Source organism: Fukomys damarensis, unplaced genomic scaffold (genome assembly GCF_012274545.1).
Source record: "Fukomys damarensis isolate Sample0158 unplaced genomic scaffold, DMR_v1.0_HiC HiC_scaffold_22, whole genome shotgun sequence".
Lineage (NCBI taxonomy): Eukaryota > Metazoa > Chordata > Mammalia > Rodentia > Bathyergidae > Fukomys > Fukomys damarensis.
In genome coordinates this window covers 9,319,514-9,333,861 of record NW_022900934.1, presented here as the reverse complement: position 1 = coordinate 9,333,861, position 14,348 = coordinate 9,319,514, and the positions used below count along the sequence as shown (strand labels likewise).

Below are 14,348 nucleotides of genomic sequence, written 5' to 3'. Positions count from 1 at the left end.
AAGGCTAATATTACCACATGAGATTTGAGTTTTCCAGTTGAAAAGTAGAGGCCTAGGAGCAGACACATAAATACCCTTCTGCTACTTGGGTGAACTGTGGTGTTACCAACAGTAATTGTCATAACCACCTTCAAAAGTGCAGTTGCTTGAACATATTAGTGAAAAAGAACTGAGTTTTCTCCTTTTCAGTTCCGGACTCCCTACTAGAGTCTGAAAATGTCCTTAAGAGTCGAACTGAGATGATATTTTGAAAACTGTTGATACCAAGGCAATGATTTGAGTGCAAGCAGAGTGGGAGCTGATGCCAGAAGTACTGTCAGAGAGGTGGAAACATGAGACAGGAAGGAGTAGAACTGCAAGCATAGGGTGAATTGTCTAACAAGGCAGGACTGTGCGCAAATGGGGCAACAGTGTAGACAGAGATCTCTAGAGTCATTCTTTGGTACTGGGGATTGAAATCAGGACCTTGCACTTGCAAGGCAGGTGGTGGCACCACTGAGCAAAATCCCTGGCCCTCTAGAGTTATTCTAAAGAAGGCCTGAAGGAGCCAAAGGATTCACCTCCTAAATCCCATCATGAATAAGTTGACAGCTTGCTTAAGAAGACGAAGTCTCCAGCGTAACCAGCCACCTCATGTGATGGGCCCAATGTCTCAGGCAGGCTGCAAAACCCTCCTGCAAGGGGTCTCAGTTGTCTGTGGTTAGAGTGTGCCCCATGCTCCCTGGACATAGTCTGCCTAAGAAGATAGCAGAAGCATCTCCAGTGTCCACTGCAGTTCCCCTTTGCACCATTCGCAGCTGAGTTTAAGGGAGAGAGAGAGAAACATTTGCAAAATTTGAGACCTGTTTGTGAAAACAGGATCAAATAAGACTTAACCCTTTTGCTCTCTTAAATGAAATGTGGTAAAGATCCTCCTATGACTAAGCCATCTCAGCTTCCAGAGGGAGGGGTTCTGAAGGCAACTGTGCAATGGCTAACTAGTAGTAGAAACAGCAAAGTTAATACCAGCTGCTTGAGGGAATAAGTAAATTAAGTGCTGATGACACTGGCCAGGCAGCACACTGCATTCATTGATTATTTTTAATTTTCTCTACTTTGCACTCAGCTAAACATCCATAACAGTAGATTTCAAAGTAACTAAACTGTCGTTTAGCACATTTTTAAGAACCACAAATGAGCAGGACAAAAAGACTCCATCACCCAAGAAAGAGAAAGTGGTCTCGTGTTATATGATGCACATGGATGTGTGCAAGTGATTATCTGTGTCTGTGTATGAGACCACAAGAAGGGGCACACGTGTGTCTCAACAAGAGGGCAAAGGAGAGAAAACTAAGAAGTGGAACATTTAAATAAAAACAAAAAATAGCCTTTCCAAGCCAATTCTACCCTTGGATAAAAACTTAACGATGAAATATTCACTTAACATAGAATTGTATTTAAGATTTTGGTGTTACTATCTGCATTAATTTCGTAGATTATTGCAAAACGTATCCCCAACTGGGTGCTTCACAACGGAAATCCATTGTGTCAAAGTTCTGAAGATCGGAAGTCCAAAATCAAGCGGAGGCAACCAAGTGCCGTCTGGACCCCAAGCCCTCTGAAACTCTGAACTCTGAACCAATCTCTCTTGGCCTCTTCCCAGGGTCTGGCGGTGGCTGCTGTCCTTGCTGTTCCCGGCCTGCAGCTGCACCATCCCAATGGCGGCCTCCGCCGTCGTGGCGCATTCACTTGCTCTTCTGGTGGCCCTCCCCTTTGTCTGTGAGGACACCGTGGTACTGAACTGGGGCCACCTGAATGACTTCATCATACTCGATTACATTCCCGAGGTCACATTCACGGATATCACTGGCTTGAACTTTGACCTGTTTGGGGGGAGGCATAACCAGCCCATGCCATTGTGTTTTTCTTATCCTGGAGTAAGTTCATGAAATAATTTTCAGAGACCAGCCTGGGTTTACGGTCAGGCATTTGGGCATAAATGATGTATCTGATTTTTAAATCTCAATAGCATCTTTGTGAGAAAGAACTTGTTTTGTATCCACCACCCCTGATCTTCTGTCCCATTTTGCAGACAGTGAAATCCAGGCATAGAAATTTAAGTCATTTTATTTTGAGGGGTGGTTTTGCAGAGTTAGGAAAGGATAAATCCAGAATTTAAACCTATTTTCAAGTTTCTTGAGCTTTCATCAAACTGTTCTTAGGTTAGAAGGGTTTTTAGTGAATCTAATCAGGAAAGTGCAAGATAACAGGTTGCCGGTGGTGGGGGGATTATTCTGAAACATTTTCCTGGTCTTTTATGTAGGTTTAGCCTTTTCCTCCTTCGTTTATCCTTCTGCCGTCCTTATGGAGCTGAAGGCTTGCCTCCCATCCTGGTTTGCAAGCTTCTCTCCCCCTCCACTACTCTGGCTTTCAAGTGTGATTTACTGATATCTACTTGTCTAAATGATAAAATTGAGAAAGCTTTTACCAAGTAAGTTTATCATAGAAATGTAACTATTACATGTATTGTGCAAAATGATTCTTTAAAAAAAAAACCCAGGCAAATACATTGGAGTCATTAATTTGAATACTAAGTACAAGGTTCTGTTTAAAAATCCACAAGATGAATAACAAATCATAATTCTGGCAAGGCGAAGGCATTCTTCAAAGCCATCGTTTGTGTAATCCTTTGAAGATACGGTGATAGTAGCTCATTGATGGCTGATTTAGAGCCTAGCACATGTGCCGTTACCTTTCTGGGGGAATATATTTCATGCAGCCTCACATTATAAGCCGTTCCTGTCTCTGAAATGGATAGGGTTACAAAAGTTCATCTGCACCGTATTCTTTGGAATTTAAAATGTTGTTTAGCACAACTTTAAGAGACACTTACCGCGCACATAGACTGTGCTTGGTTGTGCAAATAAAGCAATGCAAAAAACATCAGGTATGGCCGGTTGTAGAGAGTTTAAATGGGCCGGATGAGGTTTGTTGAATGATTAGCCTTAATGCTTTGCTTTTTCACTTCTCGCTGGGTCTTCCATTGTTTGGTCACCTGACATTTCCACTTCTCTCACGCAACTGAATGTACTTGCCCTTTGATTGGTCATGGGTTGACCATGTGACTTGCTTTTGGCCAATGAGGCGTTAGCAGATGATGCAAACCAGAGTTCTGAAAAGTGCCTGCGCACTTGGGCTTGCCCAGTGTCGTGGCTGGGAGGGGAACTTCCTCCAGAGCCTGCTTCCCTTCACCCTGACAGTCAAGCACATCTCTGTTCCCAGCTGCTCCGAGCGCCTGTAGCTTGGGGGAGGCCTCCCCAAGTAAGCGTTTTTCAACCTGAGACCCTAAAGATGAACAGGAATTGTGGAGAGAGAGCAGGAGGGAATCTCAGATAAAGGGATTGACAAAACGCAAAGGCTCTGACGTGCAAAGAAATTTGACGGTGAGAGAGAAAAGCTGGTGAGGGCACCGGGTCATATGGAGCTTTGTAGAATGAGGACTGTGAAATTTTCCCCAAATGCAATGCATTCTAAGGGACAAGTGAGCTTTTGCTGTAAGATCACAGCGCATGAGCCGCACACAGCGGGCCTGCTGAGTGAGGGGGTTCTATTTTTCCCATGAGTGAAGAGCTCCTGCTCAAGTGAATTCTTTCCCTTTGGAGGGTGGATCCCATCAGGATATCTGGGGTGGCTCACACAACCGTATATTACCTACGAGTTGTTAAAATACTCTCTGGTTTAAAACTCCAATTTTTCGTTCATTTTAAACATTTCCCTCAGTTAGGGGCAGCCGAGCTATGGCAGGAGGGATATGAAATTGGAGTAGCAAGACTTGAGGCTGGGATTCACTTGTCTTGCTTCTTCCCGCCCTGCCAGGAGGGTAGGCCCTGGGTTGCGGTCGCTGTAGGGAGCAGGAGGCACTCGCTGGGGCTGCTCTCCCGGTGTCATCGCATCGCACCTCAGGGGTTGCTGCAGCTGCAGAGAGACGCTTTACCTACTTCCCGCGCCGTCTGCACCCCGTCTCTGCACCCCGTCTCCGGCCGGTGTAGACTATAGATGCCCATCCTCTCACCCTAGTCCGGACTGCACCCAAAACTGCACCCAAGACGGCCCCGGCTTCACACGCCCCGGGTGACAGTGATGGCGCCACAGCTCAACTTCTTTTCCCACTCTCTCCTTCTCTCCTCCCCTCCCCTCTCCTCTCCATCGAGCACGGCTTGTCTCCTGGTCTACTTGCCTGGGAAACTTGCAAGAACTCTAGCTCTGGAGGCTAGAAGCCAAGATCTAGGGGCCCCTCCAAGTCGGTTTCTGCTGAAGCACCTGGTCCTGGCTTGCAGATGACATCTGCTCTCTGTGATGGGCCATGACCTTTCCAGTGTGTCTGCAGAGAGGCTGTGGTTTCTTCCTTGACTCGGAAGAACACCAGTTCCACTAGCTTAGACTGCGCCCTGGTGACCATGTTTATCTGAATTGCCTCCTTAACAGCTTATCATCAAATGTCGTCACGTTAGGGTGAAGGTTTCAACGTGAGAATTTGGGGGAGGGCATAATTCAGTGCGTTACTGCTGGCTAAGATACTCACTTCTGTCTCCAGGCTGTTTCTGCTTCCTCTCTGGGCCTGCCCCCTCAGACTGCTTTATGGAGGAAATAGCAAGATGGAAGGGGATTCTTTTTTTCTTTTTAAAAATAAAATGTCATTTATAAAATGACTTCCAACTTAACAGAAAAGTTGCAAAGATGGTACAGAATTCTTATAGCCCTTACCAAGCTCCTGTAATGTTTTTCACCCCACACGGCTATGACACATTTGTAAAGAATACAACATTTCCACATTGCCATTAAAGGAACTTAAGGTTTCACTAACTTTTCTCTGACATTCCATTTGGGTCTCAAGATAGTCCAGGCAGGATTCCACTTTGCATTTGAGTTGTCTCGTCCGTCTAGACTTCTCTGGTCTGTGACAGTTTCTGTCTTCCCTTGTTTTTCGGACTAGTATTCGAAGAGTACCAGTCAGGTGTTTTGTGGAAGGTTCCTCAGTTTGTACTTCTCTTCCCCTCCCCTCCCTGTCGCTCCTCCTCTCCTCTCTCTGTGAGTGAACTGGAGTTTTGGAGTTGGAGGAAGAGAAGCCCGGAAGTGAAACGCTCTATTAGGACACGTGACATCCACCTGTCTTATTGTTGAGGTGTTTGCAGCTGTCTCCCCCAGAACATTACCCGTTCTTACTTTCCATACTTCTTGCTGGACACAGACAGACATCAGCTCTTTAGCTACTTGATGTCCTTGTCTTCTCTCTACAGCCTGGCTTGCCCACCTCTCACTCCCTGTAGGAGTACAGATGATGGAGCTCATGAAGAAGTTGCCAAGGACTGACCACAAACATTGGGTGACAGGCAGGACTGGCTCTAGCTCGGCCCACTGAGCTCCCATCTCTGAGAGGAGTAAGGCCAAAGGAAGCTAAGGCCCGGAGACTCAAGGTCAGTTTTTTGGTGTAGTGTCAGGTCTTCTGTCCCCAGTCCAGTGATACTTCTTTACCTGATGTGAGAACGGAAAGAGAGACAGAGAAGGAGAAGTGAGTGCCATCAAGGGCTTGTGGTGACTTTGCTCTCAAGTCCCCAGCAGCCTCTATCTCTTGCTGCTCTGTCAAATGGACTCAATTCTTCTACCTCTGGAGTCAGAGCAGGGGGTCGGCCCACCTCACTCATCAGGATGATGTAGAAGAGGGTGACTTCTAGAAGGCAATCATAGCACTATTCCAGGAGGGGCAGCAGATGGCAGACAGGACAGAGAAAGAGATGACGACATGGTTACGGCTGGAAGCTGAGGGTTCCTGTGACCCCCTAAGCCACTTTGTTGGGGCATTTTAATACATAAGAGACAATGTGTGCACAAGTTAGGTGGTCTGTGCTTTCCACCTAAGCTGATTCTTGCTTCTTTGCAATAAGTAAGGAAGAGGAAACAACACCACAATAATAGTATTGCATGATTGTAGATTTAACCTCCTGCTGCCTGTTAAGGAAGTCCTTTCCAACATGCAATCACAGTTGATTCTTGCAATGACTCTATAAAATAGAAATCACAGATATGATTGTCACCCAATTTCCTAAGTGAAGCTAATGAGCTCAGGAATAGCCAGATGCTGGTGGTCACTACAGCAGACCCAGTGAGCATGCATTTCCTCGTCAGCATCCCAGCACATCCCAGCACGTGCCTCTGGGTTCTCCCACATGCCCCCAGGCCTGTGAAGTCTTCTCCTGAGAGCCTTCTCATGCTAGGGCCAGGCTGCAGGTATGAAGGCATTAACACCCCTGACAACAGCCTCAGAGCCAGTGATGGCCACATGGAGGATAGAAAGCCCATTTTTCTTGTTCCTGGAGCAATGAAGTAGGATTGCTCTGAAGTGTGTGTCCTCCCTTGTCTCTGTCAGTTCTCTGGCAGGACTGAGCTCTGCTTGTCCAGGGTTAGCCAATTCTAGAATAACACTGTATTCTAGCTGCCTTCCTTTCCTGTCTCTATTCCTTGGCCCAAACAGGTACTTCCTGGGAGCACTTCTCAAATGACTCACATTTGGATCTTTGTCTCAGGGACTGTGTTTTTAGAACACTACCTCAGACAGCCACGTTATATAGTGATTGTCTATTTCCATTGTGAGTGATAGAAACCCCAGCTTAAACTGGCTCAAGCAGAAAAAAAGAGTTTCTTCATGTAATTGAATAGCCCAGGGTAATAGCTCTAACTTCAGGCACCACTGAATCTACTTTTTAAAATTACATTACCAGCCCTTGTTCTCTATCTTCTGTCTCTCTGCTCAACTTTCCTATGTATTGACTTCTTTCTTAGGAGTTCCCCTCCCCCGCTCTCCAAAAGATTCTGTGATCCCTCTACATATACCTTCATGCTCTGTGATAAGATCTGATTAGCTGAAACATGGTCATGTGCCCATCTTTAAACTCAAGCATCATTCCTAAATTTTGATCTGATTGGCTTTGATTAGGTAATGTGTCCATCTTTGAGCCAATCACTGTGTCCAGCATGCTCTCAATGACCAGTCATGAGCTAGTAACCATGTAAGACGCTGGAAGTCCTGTCTGCTGTACCCAGTTAGGAAAAATAAAACTGGATAGTGGTAGTTCTTTTATTAGAATGATAGTCCATGCCATCCATACAGAAACACAGCCAGATCTTCTGACTTTTATTTTTTCCTCCAGGGAAAGTGCTACCTTTTGAGAATAAATAATTAGTTAATTCTGTTAAATTTCAATAAAAATCTATTATGAAGGACTCACTGTTAATGGATGTGCTGGAACATAGAAAAGTAGTGAGGTCCCTATAATCACATAGTGATTATTTTACAGTGCATACACCATCCTATGGTCTATATCTGTTCTGATTTCTGATAGGAGTATAGGAGACAGAGAATCACAGCATCAAAGGCCAAAAACAAACAAACAAAGGCTCAAAGGACAGAAACAACAGCTAAGAGGACCATATTTAAGTTTGAGGGAGCTGGGGCTGATGGCTGGAGACCTTTCAGGAAGTTAATTTAGTGGTTATGGCTAGATTTTTTATGAAAGAAACATAGAAATTGTCACGTTCATTACTTCCCTTAAAATAATAGTACTGCTTGATGTGATTTTTGAAAATTCATATCATGCAGAAAACTGACATATACTAACTTAACATAGGGTTGAGAAATTGGTTTTATGAAAGGGAACTCACAGGCCAAGGGGTGACGTAAAGATTATTAGGTGAGCACTTGTGTGACCAAAAAGAAGATAAAATTTCACAAATGTTTCATTGATGAAATTCAAAGTCTAGTGATTGGACTTACATTTTTGTAACATAGATCTACTAATAATACAGAAATCTTATTTTGAGGAGGAAAACATTTTACTTAATTGGGATTCAAATTTCATTTTCTCTATCATCAAATTGGTTACAAATGTTTGTCTATAAAAGTCATTCTTAGCTCACAGGTGATATAAAACATGATGGGCTAGGCGTGATCCCCAGATCTGAGTTTACTGAGCCCTAGCTTAACTAAAAAAAGAAATTATTGATTCACACAGCTTTGATTTTTAAAAAAAGCTGTAGGGTGGTAGTCAAGGTAAGAAAATTCAGAACACTGGGCCCCTTCTTGTCTCTCTTATTCTCTCTGTTTCCTGGATGCCATGAGGTGAGAAGTTTGCCTCTGCCACATGCTGTATCATGACATTTATGCATTGAAACAGGGCTAAAATAAATGGAACTGGGGCTGATCATGGGCTGAAATTTCCAAGTCTGTGAGAAAAAAACAAACCTTTCCTTTTTTAAGTTGATCTATGCAGTTATCTTGCCATAATGACAAAAAAATTGACTAACCTGGAGGGTTGGTATGAGAAGTGGAATCATTGCAGTGACTCCACCTGACCGTGTGGTTCAGAAGCTGTGAGAACAAAGCCAAAGTTCTAATGGAGACTCAGGAAGTTAGAGAAGACGCCAGGAATGTGGAATATCTGCCAAGGAAAGCCAGAGGTAACGAGTAGAGCCAGCCCAAGAGAGTGGGCAAATGAGATGCAGCTCCCAAGGCCTCTCAAGCACCATGGAGCTTATATCTTGGTGCCGTGGATGTCAGACATTGAGCTATGGGAATTGACATTTGTTCTAGTGGGATTGAGTCTTGCCTTGGTCCTATTTGTATTACAGTGCTCCTTCCTTTTTGAAAGGAAATGCTTACTCTATGCTATTCCATCTTGCGTAGCTTCTTTTTGATTTTTTACGGGGGCTTAAAGCTAACAGTTTGCCTTGAGTCTCAGAGGGGACATTGGGTTTGGACTTTTGAGTAATGCTGGAATTTTTAAGCCTTCAGCAACTTTTGGAGATAGACTAAATGGATCTTGCATAACAGAGTGGACATGGGGCTTTAAGGGCCAGGGATGGAATGTTATAGTTTATATGTGAAGTGCCCTCCAAATACTCATGTATTGAGAGCTTGATCTCCAGTGCAGCAGTGTGCAGAGGTAGAGCCCATAGAAGTTATTGGATCATAAGCACATTACTCCACAGGTGAATTCATGGATAAATGAACTATTAGGAGGAATGGCCATTTGGAGTAGTCAGGTTACTGGTGCATGCCTCTGAATGGTATATCGTGTCCCTTACTCCTTCCTCTTTCTCTTACTATCTCTGATTGCTTCTGGCTGCCACAAGTGGATAGCTTTCCTCTGCCACATCCTTCTGCTTTGACAGAACTAAAGCAGAGGAGCTACACAAACATGTATTGAAAAACTCTGAAATTGTGACCAAAATAAGCCTTTCTTCCTTTACATTGTTGTTCTCAGGTATTCCATCACAGTGAAGGAAAGCTGACTATCACAAAAATCTTGTCACTTGCATTGACTTTTCTATAATTTATCCTTAACAAACTTTCTCCTTAGTAGTATCCTACCAGCTTTGTGTCTCCCAGCTCTTAATCCCTGAGAAGATGCACAATATTTGGTGTCTTTGTATTGAGCCATAGGTCTTTCTTATTTTGGGGGGGAGAAATATTATTTCCTTTTATATGTGCTTATCCTAGAACTTTTATAAAATGGAAGGCACCTAGCCTGTCTACAAAACATTCTTATAGACTTTTAGCACTATGATAAGTAATTTCAAGGAACAAGTAATATACAACTTTATCCTAGAACTTTTATAAAATGGAAGGCACCTAGCCTGTCTACAAAACATTCTTATAGACTTAGCACTATGATAAGTAATTTCAAGGAACAAGTAATATACAATAATTTTATAGCTAGTAGACATGAGAATCATTCAGGATGGAGTTCAGCAAACTGTGGCCCTCTGGCAAGCCCAGCTTACTCTGTTTCTGTAAATAAAGTTTTATTGAAATATAGCTACATGCACTCATTGCATGTTGCCCATGCTTGTGTTGGTGCTGTGAGATCAGTGTTGAGTAATTATAAAAGAGCCCATGTGATTGGAAAAGCTGAAACTAAAATTTTGCTTACCACAAATTTAGAAGACAAGTAAAGGATTATGTTTCTTCCATCATGAGTATGAAGTTCAGTTGTGTTTTCTTTTCTTCTCACTCCTTTTAAAAAATTGCTTATACAAGTCAATGGGATTCATTTTGGCAGATTCCTATTTGCACATAACATATTTTGGTCATTTTCATAGCCTTTCCATTATCTCTTTTGCCCAACCATCTCCTCAGTTTCACATTTTTGGAAGCATTCAATTCATGTACTATATTTTGCTCATATCTATCCTTCTTATTACCTGTCCTTAAATTCTCACTTCCTCACTCTTTTTCCTTTCCTCTTGTCTAATGACAATTTCCTATTTAACTTTATTAGATTCCACATATTGGAAAGAACATGTGATAATTTGTTTTTATAAGTCTAGTTTATTTGCCTCAACAAGATGGTCTCCAGATCCATCCATTTCCCTGCAAGTGACAGAATATATATGCGTGTGTGTGTGTGTGTGTGTATGTGTGTGTGTGTAATGATCTTGATCCATCTGCTGGTGGATACCTAGGTTAGTCCCATACCTTGGCTATTGTGATTTTTATGCTACATTAAACAGATGTGAAGGTGATCCTACAGTGTGCTGACTTTAATTGCTTTGAGTATATATCAAGAAGTAGCATAGCTGGATTAAATGGTAGCTTTATATTTAGTTTTTGGAGGAATGTTCATACTGATTTCCATAGTGGCTCTACTGATTTACACTCTCATCAGCAGTGTAGAAGTGTTCCTTTTCTTCCATATCTTTGACAAGATTTTTTTGTTTTTTGTGTTCTTGATGACAGCCATTCTAGTTAGGGTGAGATGAACTCTTAGTGTAGTTTTGATTTGCATTTTCCTAATGGCTAAAGATGTTAAGCACTTTTTTCATATACTTATTGACCATTTGTGCTTTTTTTTTGTACTGGGGATCGATCTCCGGACCTTGCACTTGCTAGGCAGGTGGTAGAACCACTGAGCTAAATCCCCAGCCCTGTACTTCTTTTGAGAAGTATCTTTTCAATTTATTTGCTCTTTTATTGATTGGGATATTTGATTTTTTTAGTGTTAAGCTTTTAAAATTCTTTATATCCTCTAAGTATTATTCCTTTGTTTAAAGAGTAGCTGGTAAAGATTTTTCTCCCATTCTGTCTCTTCACCCTGTTAATGGTTTCCTTTGCTGTTCAGAAACTTTTTAATTTGATGTCATTCTATTTATTGGTTGTAACTATTATATCTTGGGTTATTGGAGTTCTATTCAGGGAGTCTTTGGCTGTGTTAAATTCTTCAAGTGTTTCCTCTATGTTTTCTTTTAGCAGATTCAATGTTTCAGGTCATATACCTAGTCTCTGATCTATTTTGAACAGGAAGAGAAATAGGGATCTTGTTTCAAATTTTTACAAATTGATATCCATCTTTTCCCAGCACCATTTGTTAAAGAGGCAGTCTTTCCTTCAACATATATTTCTGCTCCTTTGTCCAGGAATCAGGCGGCTGTCCTTTCATATGTTTTTTCCCTGTATCTTCTCTTCTTTTATTTTGGCTTACATTTTGTTGTATGTGCCAGTATCATGCAGGTTTTATTACCACAGATTTGTAGTATAATTTGAAATTGAGTATTGTGTTGCCTCCAGCCTTGTCATTTTTGCTTAGGATTGCTTTGACTATTCTGGGTATTTTGCATTTTCATATGAATTTTAAGATTATTTTTTTCTGTGAAGAATGTCATTGGTACTTTAATGGGGGTTATATTGAATCTGCATTTGCTTTTGTAAATATGGCTATTTTGACAATATTAATTCTGCCAGTGCATGAACATGAGTTTTTTTTTTTTCTGTCTTCTAGAGTCTTCTTCAATTTCTTTAGTGTTCTGAAATTTTCACTGTAGAGGTCTTTTAACTCCTTGGTTACATCAATCCCCCAAGTAATTTATTTTATTTGAAGTTATTGAGAATGCAATGGTTCTTCTGATTTCTTTCTTATCTAGTCCATTATTTGTGTATAGTATAGCTATTGATTTTTTAATGTTGATTTTATATCCTGCTACTTTGCTGAATTCATTTATGAGCTCTAAAAGCCTTTTGGTGGAGTCTGCAGTGCATCTTAAACATAAAATCTTATCATCCACAAACAAAGATAATTTGACTTCTTTCTTTCCTATTGGTATCTTTTATTTTTTCCTTTGCCTAATCGCTCTAAAATTTCAAGCACTATATTGGATAAGAGTGATGAGCTTGGACACCCTTGCTTTGTTTGAGGGGAAATGGTTTCAGTTTTCCCTCATTCAGAATGATGGTATCATATATGGCCTTTACTATTTTGAGAAATGATTCCTCGATATCATGTTTTTTCCTTTATCAGGAAGGGATGTTGAATTTTGTCCAAGGCTTTTTCTGCATCAATTGAAAAGAGCATATGATTTTTACCCTGGATTCTAATTATGTGGTCCACTACATTTATTTGCATATGCTGAGCCATCCTTCCATACTTAGAGTGAAACCAATTTGATCTTGGTGTATGTTGTTGAATTTGGCTCATAAGTATTTTATTAAAGATTTTTGAATTTGTGTTCATGAAGGATATTGGTCTACAGTTTACTTTTTGTGTTGTGTCCTTGTCTGGTTTTGGCATCAAGTTGGTCTTATAGAACAAGTTTGGAAGCGTTTCTTGCCTTTTTACTTCATGGAATAGATTGAGGAGGATTATTATTAGTTCTTCTTTAAAGAATCTATCTGGGCCCTGGCTTTCCTTTTTGGGAGGCTTTTTAATTATTACTTCAACCTCATTTATTATTATTTATCTGTTTAGGTTTTTATATCCTTTCAGTTATTTTAGTAGGTTGTATTTGTATAGAAATTTTATCCATTTCCTTTAGATTCTGTAACTTATTAAAATATAGGGATTTTCAGAATGGTTCCTAATAACCATTTGGATCTCAGTAGTGTCTATTGTAACATCTTCTTTTTTTATTTCTAATTGTATTTTGATTTGGATATTCTTTCTCTTTGGGTAATTTAGCCAGGGGTTTATCCATCTTGTTTAATTTTTCAAAGAATTAGCTCTCTGTTTTATTGGTCTTGTGTATCACTGTATTAGTTTTTATCTCATGAATTTCAGCTTATTTATATTTTTTTCTTCTATTGTGTTTGTTTTGATTTGTTCTGGTTTCCTAAGATCTTGAGATGCATAATTAGGATATTTATTTGAGACTTTTCTGGGTATTTGATATCGAGACTCATAACTATAAACTTTCCTCTTTAAAGTTTCTATGTGTATCCTGAGATTATGGTTTGTAGTATTTCCATTTGATTCTAGGAATTTTTCAATTTTTCCCCAAGTGAATTGCTCAATCTCTATATATGTAGAGTTTCTGTATTTTTGTCTTATCTTTAATATTTAGTTTCATTCTATTAAGTTCTGAAAAGTGCAACAAATCATTTCAGTGTTTTGTATTTGTTAAGGCTTGCTTCATGGCTTAAAATATGATCTTCATGGCTTAAAATATGTTTTGAAGAACATTCCACGAGCTTTCTTTGCCTCAAATGGCGGCTGAGAAGAATGTGTACTCTTTGGCTATTGGATGGACTGTTCTGTAGATATCTGTGAAGTGGATTTGATCTGTGCTCCAGTCTAACTCTCACATTTCTTTGTTGATTTTTGTTTGGATGGCCCATGGACTGGTGAGAGTACAGTGCTGATGTTGTCCACTCTTACTGTGTAGAGACCAATGTGTCCCATTATGTTGAGGAGTATTCATTTTATGTACTCAGGGCTCTCTCACATTTCTTTGTTGATTTTTGTTTGGATGGCCCATGGACTGGTGAGAGTACAGTGCTGACGTTGTCCACTCTTACTGTGTAGAGACCAATGTGTCCCATTATGTTGAGGAGTATTCATTTTATGTACTCAGGGTACTGGTGCTTAGTACACTTATATTTACCTGTGCTGTATCTTCTTGGGGAATTCTTCCTTTTACCATTATGTAGTGACTTTGTTTGTCTTATCTGACTAATCATCCTTTGTCAGATATGAGTATATATACTGCTGCTTGCTGTTGGGTTCTGTTTGCATGGAATATTGTTTTCTGTCCTTTGAGATTTTGAGTCTGTCTTTATTAGTAAGGCATGCCTCTTGCAAGCAACAAAGAGTTGGGTCTTGTTTTTTAATCTAATCTGCCAGTATGTGTCTTTTAGTTAAAGAATTGTTATTTACATTCAGAGTTATTACATTAAGGTCTATTTAATTCTTTCCTAATCCATCCCTCTCTCTCTCTCTCTCCCTCTCTCTTTCATTTTTGAGACAAAGTCTTACTAGTATTTAGTTCAAGCTAGCCTTGAACTCACCATGTAGCCCAGTCTAGCCTTGAACTTGAGTGCTGGGATG

The 14,348-nt window shown here is 40.7% G+C and overlaps 1 long non-coding RNA gene across 3 annotated transcripts in view; it reads left to right on the top strand.

Moving 5' to 3' along the window:
- The first annotated feature begins 3,144 nt into the window (after positions 1 to 3,144).
- LOC104858097 overlaps positions 3,145 to 14,348 on the top strand; it is a 30,762-nt gene continuing 19,558 nt past the window's right edge. For all 3 annotated transcript variants that reach the window (XR_779044.1, XR_002025159.1, XR_779045.1), the window contains exons 1-2: positions 3,145 to 3,422; positions 5,277 to 5,453. This is a non-coding gene — a long non-coding RNA (uncharacterized LOC104858097). The remainder of the gene's footprint in view (positions 3,423 to 5,276; positions 5,454 to 14,348) is intronic.